The following is an 8107-nucleotide window of genomic DNA, read 5'->3' as shown; positions in this document are numbered from 1 at the left end:
CTGATGTCAGACCGAGTGGTTGCTATGAAGCGAGGATTTGGGGCACCATCTGCTGGGGACACGGTTCAGCCTCGGCCCCACAGACATCGCCACCGACTGCCCCTTTCCCCTTCCCGAGCACTCCTCTTACTCCCATGGGCATGGCTTCCCGAGCCACGCCGCAGCCTGTGGCAGACCACAGAAAAGCAAGTCCCAGCCCACAGTGACACACCTCTGCAATGGTTTTTTTTCCTGAGAGCTCGTCTTTTTCCTCCCACGGAGGCTCGAGATATTTACTGGCCTTATAACCTTGGGTGAGCACGTTCCCCACCTGGCCCTCAGGTTTCTCTGTGAAGTCGGGACCAAGATCCGCTCCCTTCAGTGGTGCTCATAAGGGATTAAGTGAGATGGTTCAGGTTCTTACCTTTCCTCTGGTCTCCTTTGAATAATAACTTCTAAATTCTCCTCTGAAGAATAACTTATTCTATTTGTAGAAGCCCCCTAGCCATGCCGTTTTGGTATTGACCACAGTTTTTGTTTTTGTTTTTTTAGAGGTTATTTTTAGAGAGAGAGACAGAGAGAGGGACAGTGAGAAATCGCCTTGCACGGGGGATGGCCACGCTGCAATCCCTCCTCCATTCTCCTCTCAGGGTCTTGGGCATTCATGCATATGCCCCTGATGTGATTTTCAAGCCACTGTGTCCGGGACTTGAACCACGATGGGCCATGTGGGAGTCCATCAATGTAACCACTACTCCATCTGCTGGTCTAAACCACAGGAGGCTTTTAAGAACAGAACTTCATGTGCTGTGTGCAGGCCTAAAGTTTTTGCCCTGTTATCCTGATGCCTATGTTTGCCCAGTTGCCGTTCAGTTGGAAAATCAAACTCTTCGCCAGCAGGACTGAGCGGTCTTAAATCTCTCTGTCGTGGCCAGAATAGTTTGTCCCATCCTAATTTGGAGTGACGTCTGAGAAGACCTGACCGAATGAATAAAAATTCAAGTTATTTTTCAATTACAAACTTACTTTCCAACGCAGTAAGAACTGGCTTAGGAGACTGTGACTTCCTCCAGCTCTTCAGGGAGGTGTTAAGTAAGCAGGAAGACGGTTCGGGACTGCTCAGTGAGCTCCGTGTTGGTGGCTCCCTGTACGAGCATGCGTGATTCTCTCTGAGAAGTGATACCTCACCCCTGCCGGACTTCATGTGTTAAAAACAGCTCGTGCTCCTAAGCAGTTTTAACAGCCAGCAGAAATCCTGTTGACTGCTCATGTGCTCAGCAAAGCCTTTTTAAAGCTCTTACAGGCTCAGCTTTCATCCAGCCTCTATGGGAGTGCTGTAAGTTAGGGACACCCACCACTGGTGAGGAGTGCTTACCTCACTTCCACTGCGCTGCGCTCTCTAGGACAGTGAGCACCGTCGGCGTTTCTGACACGGTGTTTATGTCATCACTTTGTTTTTGTCATTTAACTTGAGGCACCTGTTTTTTTTTAAAAAAAGAATTATTTTATTTACTTTTTATTTTATTTTATTTGTTTATATTTATTTAAATTTGACCAGAGAGGGACAGAATGAGAGAGAGAGAGAGGGAAAGTGAGAAAGCAAGTCATCCAGTCTGGAACTTGAACCACAGTTGGCCACGTGGGAGTCCAGCGCCCTTACCCACCACACCACCTGCCGGCCCCAGAGGCACCTGATTTTAATTGTGTCCTGCTTTACTTATTAATTTTTTATGAGAAAATACATCATTTTAAAGGGAAATTTCTTTCTTTTTTTTTTTTTAAACATACACTCCCTCTGCTGGAAAACGTGTAGGACTAGATGTTCACAGACCTGGGCTGGATTCTGGTGTGGCCTCTAACAAGCTGTGTTAATTTCTTTGATATTCTTTTTCATTATTTTTGAATCATTCTCCATTTTCCAGCCTCTCAGATTGAGTTTGCAAAGCTGGGGAGGGGTGTGTAAAGACAGAAAGCAGAAACGTTTTAAACAAAAGCTTGTCAGCAAAGCGTCTTCAGTGGAGGAGATGGAAATCGAAGGCAGGCGTGTGAGCATCCCAGAGGCTCTGTAACGGCACGTGCAGAAAGACAGAGCAAGAAAGCAGAAACTTTGCGAGGGCCATTTTGTTCAGCTCACTGCCGTTTGGATCATGTCAGACTGTAGGCAGGACACCCGGCACCTGCATGGCGGCCGCAGGGGCCTGCCAAGAGATATTTGGTCTCTGCTCACTCCTTCGCAAGACTTCCGTCCAGACAGCCAGGATGAGGAGGACAGAGGGCCGGCAGCAATGTACTGGGTACATCTCCACCAGATTCTAACAGGGAAGATTCCGCGGCATCACTCACAGTGGCCAAGAGATGGAGACAACCAGTGGCCGACCATGGTGAACGCAAAATCTGGCATAAACACGCAATGGAGTATTACTCAGCCGGGAAAAGGAAAACCCTGAAAACATCAGACATCGTGAAAGAAGTCAGTCACAGAAAAACAAACAACATCTGCATGATTCCATTTGCAGTAACCCCCACCCACCCCGTGCTCACGAGGAATATACTCTGAGACCCCCAGCGGATGCCTGAACCAAGACAAAATAGCAAACCCTATCAATACCAGGATTTTTCTTAGACACACACCACCTTTGATTAAAGTTCATTTATAAATTAGACATGTCAGCTACTGGTGACCGGGAGGAGAGAGGAGGACAGCACAGGGCAGCAGGGTTGTGTGAAGGAGAGTCTCCTCTCAAGGAGTAAACCAGACTGTGAGAGTGACCCCTGGGTGCGGGAGGACTACGGTACATGAGGAAATTTCCAGAACAGGCGAGTCCGCAGAGTTGGGGGGTAAATTAGTGGTGCCAGCGCTGGAGGGGAGGTGGGGGTAGTGTGATTTTTTTTTCGGGGTGGTGAAATTTTTTGAAGTGATGGGTCATGTTTGTACAGTTCTGTGAATGTACGAAAACCACCAAATTGTACACTTTGAGAGAGTGAATTGTAAGGTGTGTGCATTGTATCTCTACAAAATTGTTATGAGAAAGGAGAAGAGACAGGGAGAGACCCAGGGACCAAGGGAGAGTCTCAGGAAGAGCAGTAAGTGTATTAGGAGGCTCTGGCTGTGGAAACAGGTGTCAGGATGTGTTCAAATCAACATTTCTGTTCATAGAAATTCCGTTTCTGGGTGCTAGGGCCTGCCTCGTGTCGAGCTCTATACTGGGCATTCGTGTTAGCTTTTATCACCAGTTAAAGGAGTAGAACTTTGATTTCGGAGAAACAAGTGGCTCCCTGGTCTACACTCGCCAGCTTCACTCTGCATGTGCGTGTGTTTTCAAAGACCTTAATCTAAACTCCCTGTCGGCACCTCCCACGTGTAAGGAACCGTGGCTGCTGGAAAGCATTCGGGTTCGAGTGCGTGACCAGCTTTAGTTCCTGGGCTAGTGCGCTGACTTCCGGGACCTCCGTTTCTGCATGTAAATATTACGGAGTGAGATGAATTCCTGGCTTCCTTTCCAGCTCGTCATACCCCATGATTCCAGGATTCTTTTTAGGTCTTCTTTCTTCCCTGCATCTCCCCCAGAAAATTCCTCCCAGACATCTCCTGGCTCACACTTGCCTGAAGAAAACTTTTTTTGTTATATAACTGGATATTTCGCACACTGGTATTTCTTCAAGTGGGGGCATCCTTAAAACAAGATGTTCCTGACTCCTTACGCTGCCCCAGGTGCTTCTGAAGAGCCTAGCAACCCCATGCAGGGCCGACCTCGCCGCCCTGGGTTTATGTAACCTGGTTACACAATCGCGGTAAAGTTCAGGTTAAAGTGTGAAGTGTCTTGACTTTTGCCTTGCGTCCGGGATCTGCCCCAGGACCTATTTATTACCTTGTTTCTCTTCTTGCTGTCTGTTTATCTCCTGTTCTTATTCAAAGGGACCTGAAAACATTAAGTACAGCACTTGGCTTGATTAAACCTGCTCTGTGACCAACAGGCTGCGGGCTTGGGGCTGCAGCTAAGTCTGTTTTTCCTTGCGAGGCTGACACGGGCTCTCATGGGCGTGGACACAGGGAGGTTAAGGGCTGACTGCCGGCACAGGAGTGGTGTTACAGAGAAGGGTAGGAAGGAATCACAAGACCAGGGAGGAAGCCGAGTAATACAGTAAGCGCAGGATGGTGGGTTACCAGGCAGACAGTGGGCTAATGCGAAGTGACAAGTGAGTGCAGCAGGGAGGCGAGAATGGGAGAGTGGGCGAGCTGGAAAAATAAAGAAGCGATGATAAAAGCCAACACAGAGGGGGAGCGCAGAGGAGTCTGTCACTTGTCTTAGGAGAAATTAAGAAGCCAGACAAATTACAAGTGCACTTCATTTGGAAACACGCTCAGACAGTCTGAGATTGCTACTGCCGAGTGGGGGCGATGGGTGCTGTTGGGTCCCACGAGTGGTTTGCCCTGACCCTGCGTGGGGACAGGCGGGACTTGCCAAAGTTTGCAGGTGTCAGTGAAGCGTGGGATGAAGGTGCTGTTTGGGGTTTTGCTGGGTCTCTTGGCTTCTGTTTGGAGAAGAGCAGAGAATGGCAGCAGATTTGTGGGGCCCTTGCTGACATGGGTGAGCTCACTCAGCTCAGGCAACCCTCGCCGTGGCCCTGCGCCGCAGGTGCAGGGAAAGGACAGAGGGCCTCCCCATCAGAGTCCTCACACTACGACCCACCCAGCTCGGCCAGCCCGGGTCACAGCATGCGTGTGCACCAGGACCCTCCGTGTGGCTCAGGACCGCAGCCATGTGTTCCACTGCTCCGCCATCCGACCAGTGGTGCTTCCCCTGTCCCTTAGCTTCAGACAGGGAAACCAAGGCAGCAACCTGCCCGTGATGGCAGCAAGAACTCCTGCTCCCGCCATCCCTGCCACCTCTCCCGCAGGGTCCCTTCTGCAGCCCCTGCCTAAATGGCCAACATACCTCTCCTGCAAAGGCCAGTGGGTAGTCACAGCCATGGGGGTTCCAGAGACCACCTGGAGCTGGACAATACTGATTTCATTTGTCCTGTTACCGAAAAGGAAACTGGTGGGTCACCCTGAACATTCTCCTCTTCGGTACTTGCCGATAGTGGCTTTCTCCTCTCTGTTGGCAGTGGCCCCTTCGGACCCTCAATGGAAATAGCTTATTGCCCACCAAAGCCTCCAGGATGCGTCGTGGGAACAGCTGCACGAAGAACCGCCACACGGATGCCACAGTGCCTCCCAGCCCTGGTGGGTTTGGCAAAGACGCAAAGTTCAGATGAGCTTCAAGTCCACAGAAGGCTTAGCTCTAGGACTGGGGCAAGGCTAGGGCCTAGAGAGGGGTCCTTCTCCCAGATCTGCTCTCGAGCCTATGCTGAGTCACGTTACAACGCACAGGCAAAGTGGCTTCTGCAGGTGGAGGAGGCTAATTGTCCTTCTAGAAAGTTCTCTCTAGTTCTCCACTGTCATGACCAGATGAAGAAGATAGAAGCCCAAGAACATGCACACTCAGTGTGGGTGTCCGGGCTGCAGAGCTGGGAGGACCTGCTCGGAGTCCAGCTCTGGCCTATTTGCTGTGGAGCAAGACCTTAGGGAACGCCATGACCGAGCAGTTTCCGGCAAGTCCCCTCTAGAAGAAGCACCCATGGAAAGAGGGCTCCGGCGCCATGTCTGGGCCGGCTCTTCCTCCATGAGGGCCATAGGATGCATCGTTTGTTTTCAGAGTGTAATTTCATTATCTCATAATGCAAAAAAAAAAAAAAAAGGGTAAGATAAATTCCCTATTATTTTATAATAACCGTGCTACAATGACATTTTACTGCAAGTGATGAATACGTAATCGCCTTTCTTACATATTAGCATATTATAATTTACTGCCACAAATATTGCCCCTTTTTTCCTCTAATTTTATACTTTTGATATTGAAGAGCTTTTCAGTGTTTTCTAAAGTGGCTCTCTCAGGCTTCTATTTTCGATTTTCTGCAAAAGCCCGTGTTTCTGCCATTTCTCTCAGATGGTTGATCGCCCTGGAGGGTTTTACGGGCAAATGAGGAGACTAATCGGTGACGTCTGAGGAGGGTCGCACCAGCCGGAATGTTTGGGTGCTCAACGGGTACCTGGCGAGTGGGGACTCTCTGATGACCAAGATGAACTGAAGCCCCGAGCTCCTCCTTCCTGACTCCTAAGAGTTTTACTGGCACGGTTATGTAAACGACCCGTGCAGGAGGGAAATGACTCTTTAATTAGAAAATGGACGTGAATCGCTGATAAGTGCTCCTGCTCCGTGCCCTCCTGGTGAGGTGAGCCCTGGCGGGGCGCACCTGGGCAGGAGATGCAGCCAGGAGGGACCATGCTGGCTGAAGGAGGACGCCTTTCCTGCAGGCAGGGCTCCCCCTCGGTGCCCTCTGCTGACTCAAAAGTGCGGAGCCTCCCACGGGCACTCTGTCATCTGGAGGGCCACTCCCCAGGGTGTGGCATTGCTGGCACTCGTCCACTCTCCGCCAGTAGAGTCACTCCCTGACTCTGGGACAACCAGAAATCTCCCACACACTTCCAAAGGCAACTTGTGGCAGCTGGTGGGGAGGGGTCTGCCCCAGGCCGGACTGTGCTCAGATGTGGTTCTGCCAAGTTCTAGAAAATGCTCTGTGCACCGGCAGCAAACATCCGTTTGTCTCTTGTGTACTGATCCCATGGCTAATAGACCATCAGTCCAAGTCACTAAGCCTGGCAAGGATTCATTTAGAATTCAACATTTATAAAAATAACTTTATTAAACAAAAAATTGATTTTCAAATTTTGAATTATTGTTGAAATAGAGTCTGGGATCTCAGGAGGGAGAGAGGCGCAGCACACCTAAGGTCCAGGGTCTTGGGAGGGAGGGAGAGAGGGTCTGAGGTCTCACGTAGCACACCGTGCAAATTCACCCTGAACCATCTGGTGGTCTGCTTCGAGGTCAGACCAGACAGAGCAGCAGCCAGAGGCCCAGCCCCGACAAGGTCTCTGGGGCCACCTCCCAGTGCACCGGGGGACACGTTTGCCTGGCCGATTTTCCAGCCCTGGGTGATGACCTACAGCTTTTCCCATCCCAGGGCCCCGATGCTGCGCAGTCCGGGAGTGGATCTCTCTCAGAGGGCGGCTCAGGTGAACCACTGTGCGACTGAGTCCAGAACAGGGAGCCACGTGCTGACTGGCGGCAACACCAGGCTGGGCCGGCACCGGGAGCTCCTGGGCACTACGTCCCGCACGGCCTAAGGAAGCAGGTAAGCCTGGGGTGCTCAAGGCCAGAGGCTCCAGCAGAGGCTTTGGCTAGCAAGGCCGAAGGTGCTTGCTTGTTCCACAAGCACGTCTGAGTGCTCGCTCTGGTCTGGCAGTGTTTTCAGGGCGGGGAGTAGCTTGACAGACAGTTCTGTGCCCAGCACGGAGCTCAGGGCTAGTCGTGCATTCCGAAGCTTAACCTGGAGAGAAGCAAAGAAGCCAGTGTCCAGCAGCAATAAATGCCAGGAAGGAAATGCAAGAAGGGACGGGGTGTCGGCATGCTGGGAAAGGCTGGAATCTGAACGGCAGGAGGACCAGCGTGCACGAGCCAGGCCGAGGGCTCCGGGCAGAGGTACGGCTGGTGCAAAGCCTCCGTTGGGGACAAAGGTGGCTCCGGACGTGATCAGGTCTCACTCATAAAAAGAAGGCTGACTTTGAAGTTCTAGGGAGCCCCTCGTGGTTCCTGGGGACTGACCATAATCTGATGCAGAGGGTGGGGTCAGCAAATGGAAAAGTTTAAAAACGATGGACTGAACATTCCAGAATTCTGCTTGGTCCGTGGACCTTCCCGCCCCTCAGACAGCATGGTGTCTGGCCTATAGCCTGCCCTTGGATATGTCAGTAAACAATGCCCAGGCTCCGTGCAAGTGGGCTGGGCAGCAGGGCCGGACCTGCAGCAGAGAGCGCTGAGGACGGAGGGCGAGAGTCGCAGCCGGAGCCACGGGTCGCGGCTCTGCTCGCCACACCGACCCACGCGGGCCTCCATTCCCCTGGAGAGTTCGATTTCGTCTCCAAGTTAAACTTTTTTTTGGGTAAGGAACAACACGTGTCACATGAAACTTTTTTTTTGACGTGACAATACATGGAATAATTAGATACATAAAGAACAATGAATGC

General features: G+C 51.3%; 1 long non-coding RNA gene across 5 annotated transcripts in view; it reads left to right on the top strand.

The window, feature by feature from the left end:
* Positions 1 to 8107, top strand: part of LOC102498279 (uncharacterized) — a 24430-nt gene that overhangs the window by 10811 nt on the left and 5512 nt on the right. For 4 of the 5 annotated variants that reach the window (XR_003547023.1, XR_001369452.2, XR_001369451.2 and 1 more), the window contains 2 exons: positions 5089 to 5206; positions 7045 to 7215. This is a non-coding gene — a long non-coding RNA (uncharacterized LOC102498279). Of the gene's footprint in view, positions 1 to 5088; positions 5207 to 5969; positions 6256 to 7044; positions 7216 to 8107 lie in introns of all 5 variants that reach the window. The other variant, XR_003547022.1, reaches the window with a different exon arrangement.

Source organism: Tupaia chinensis, unplaced genomic scaffold (genome assembly GCF_000334495.1).
Source record: "Tupaia chinensis unplaced genomic scaffold, TupChi_1.0 Scaffold000066_1, whole genome shotgun sequence".
Lineage (NCBI taxonomy): Eukaryota > Metazoa > Chordata > Mammalia > Scandentia > Tupaiidae > Tupaia > Tupaia belangeri.
The sequence above is the reverse complement of the archived record's forward strand: the minus strand, read 5'-3'. Positions and strand labels throughout refer to the sequence as shown.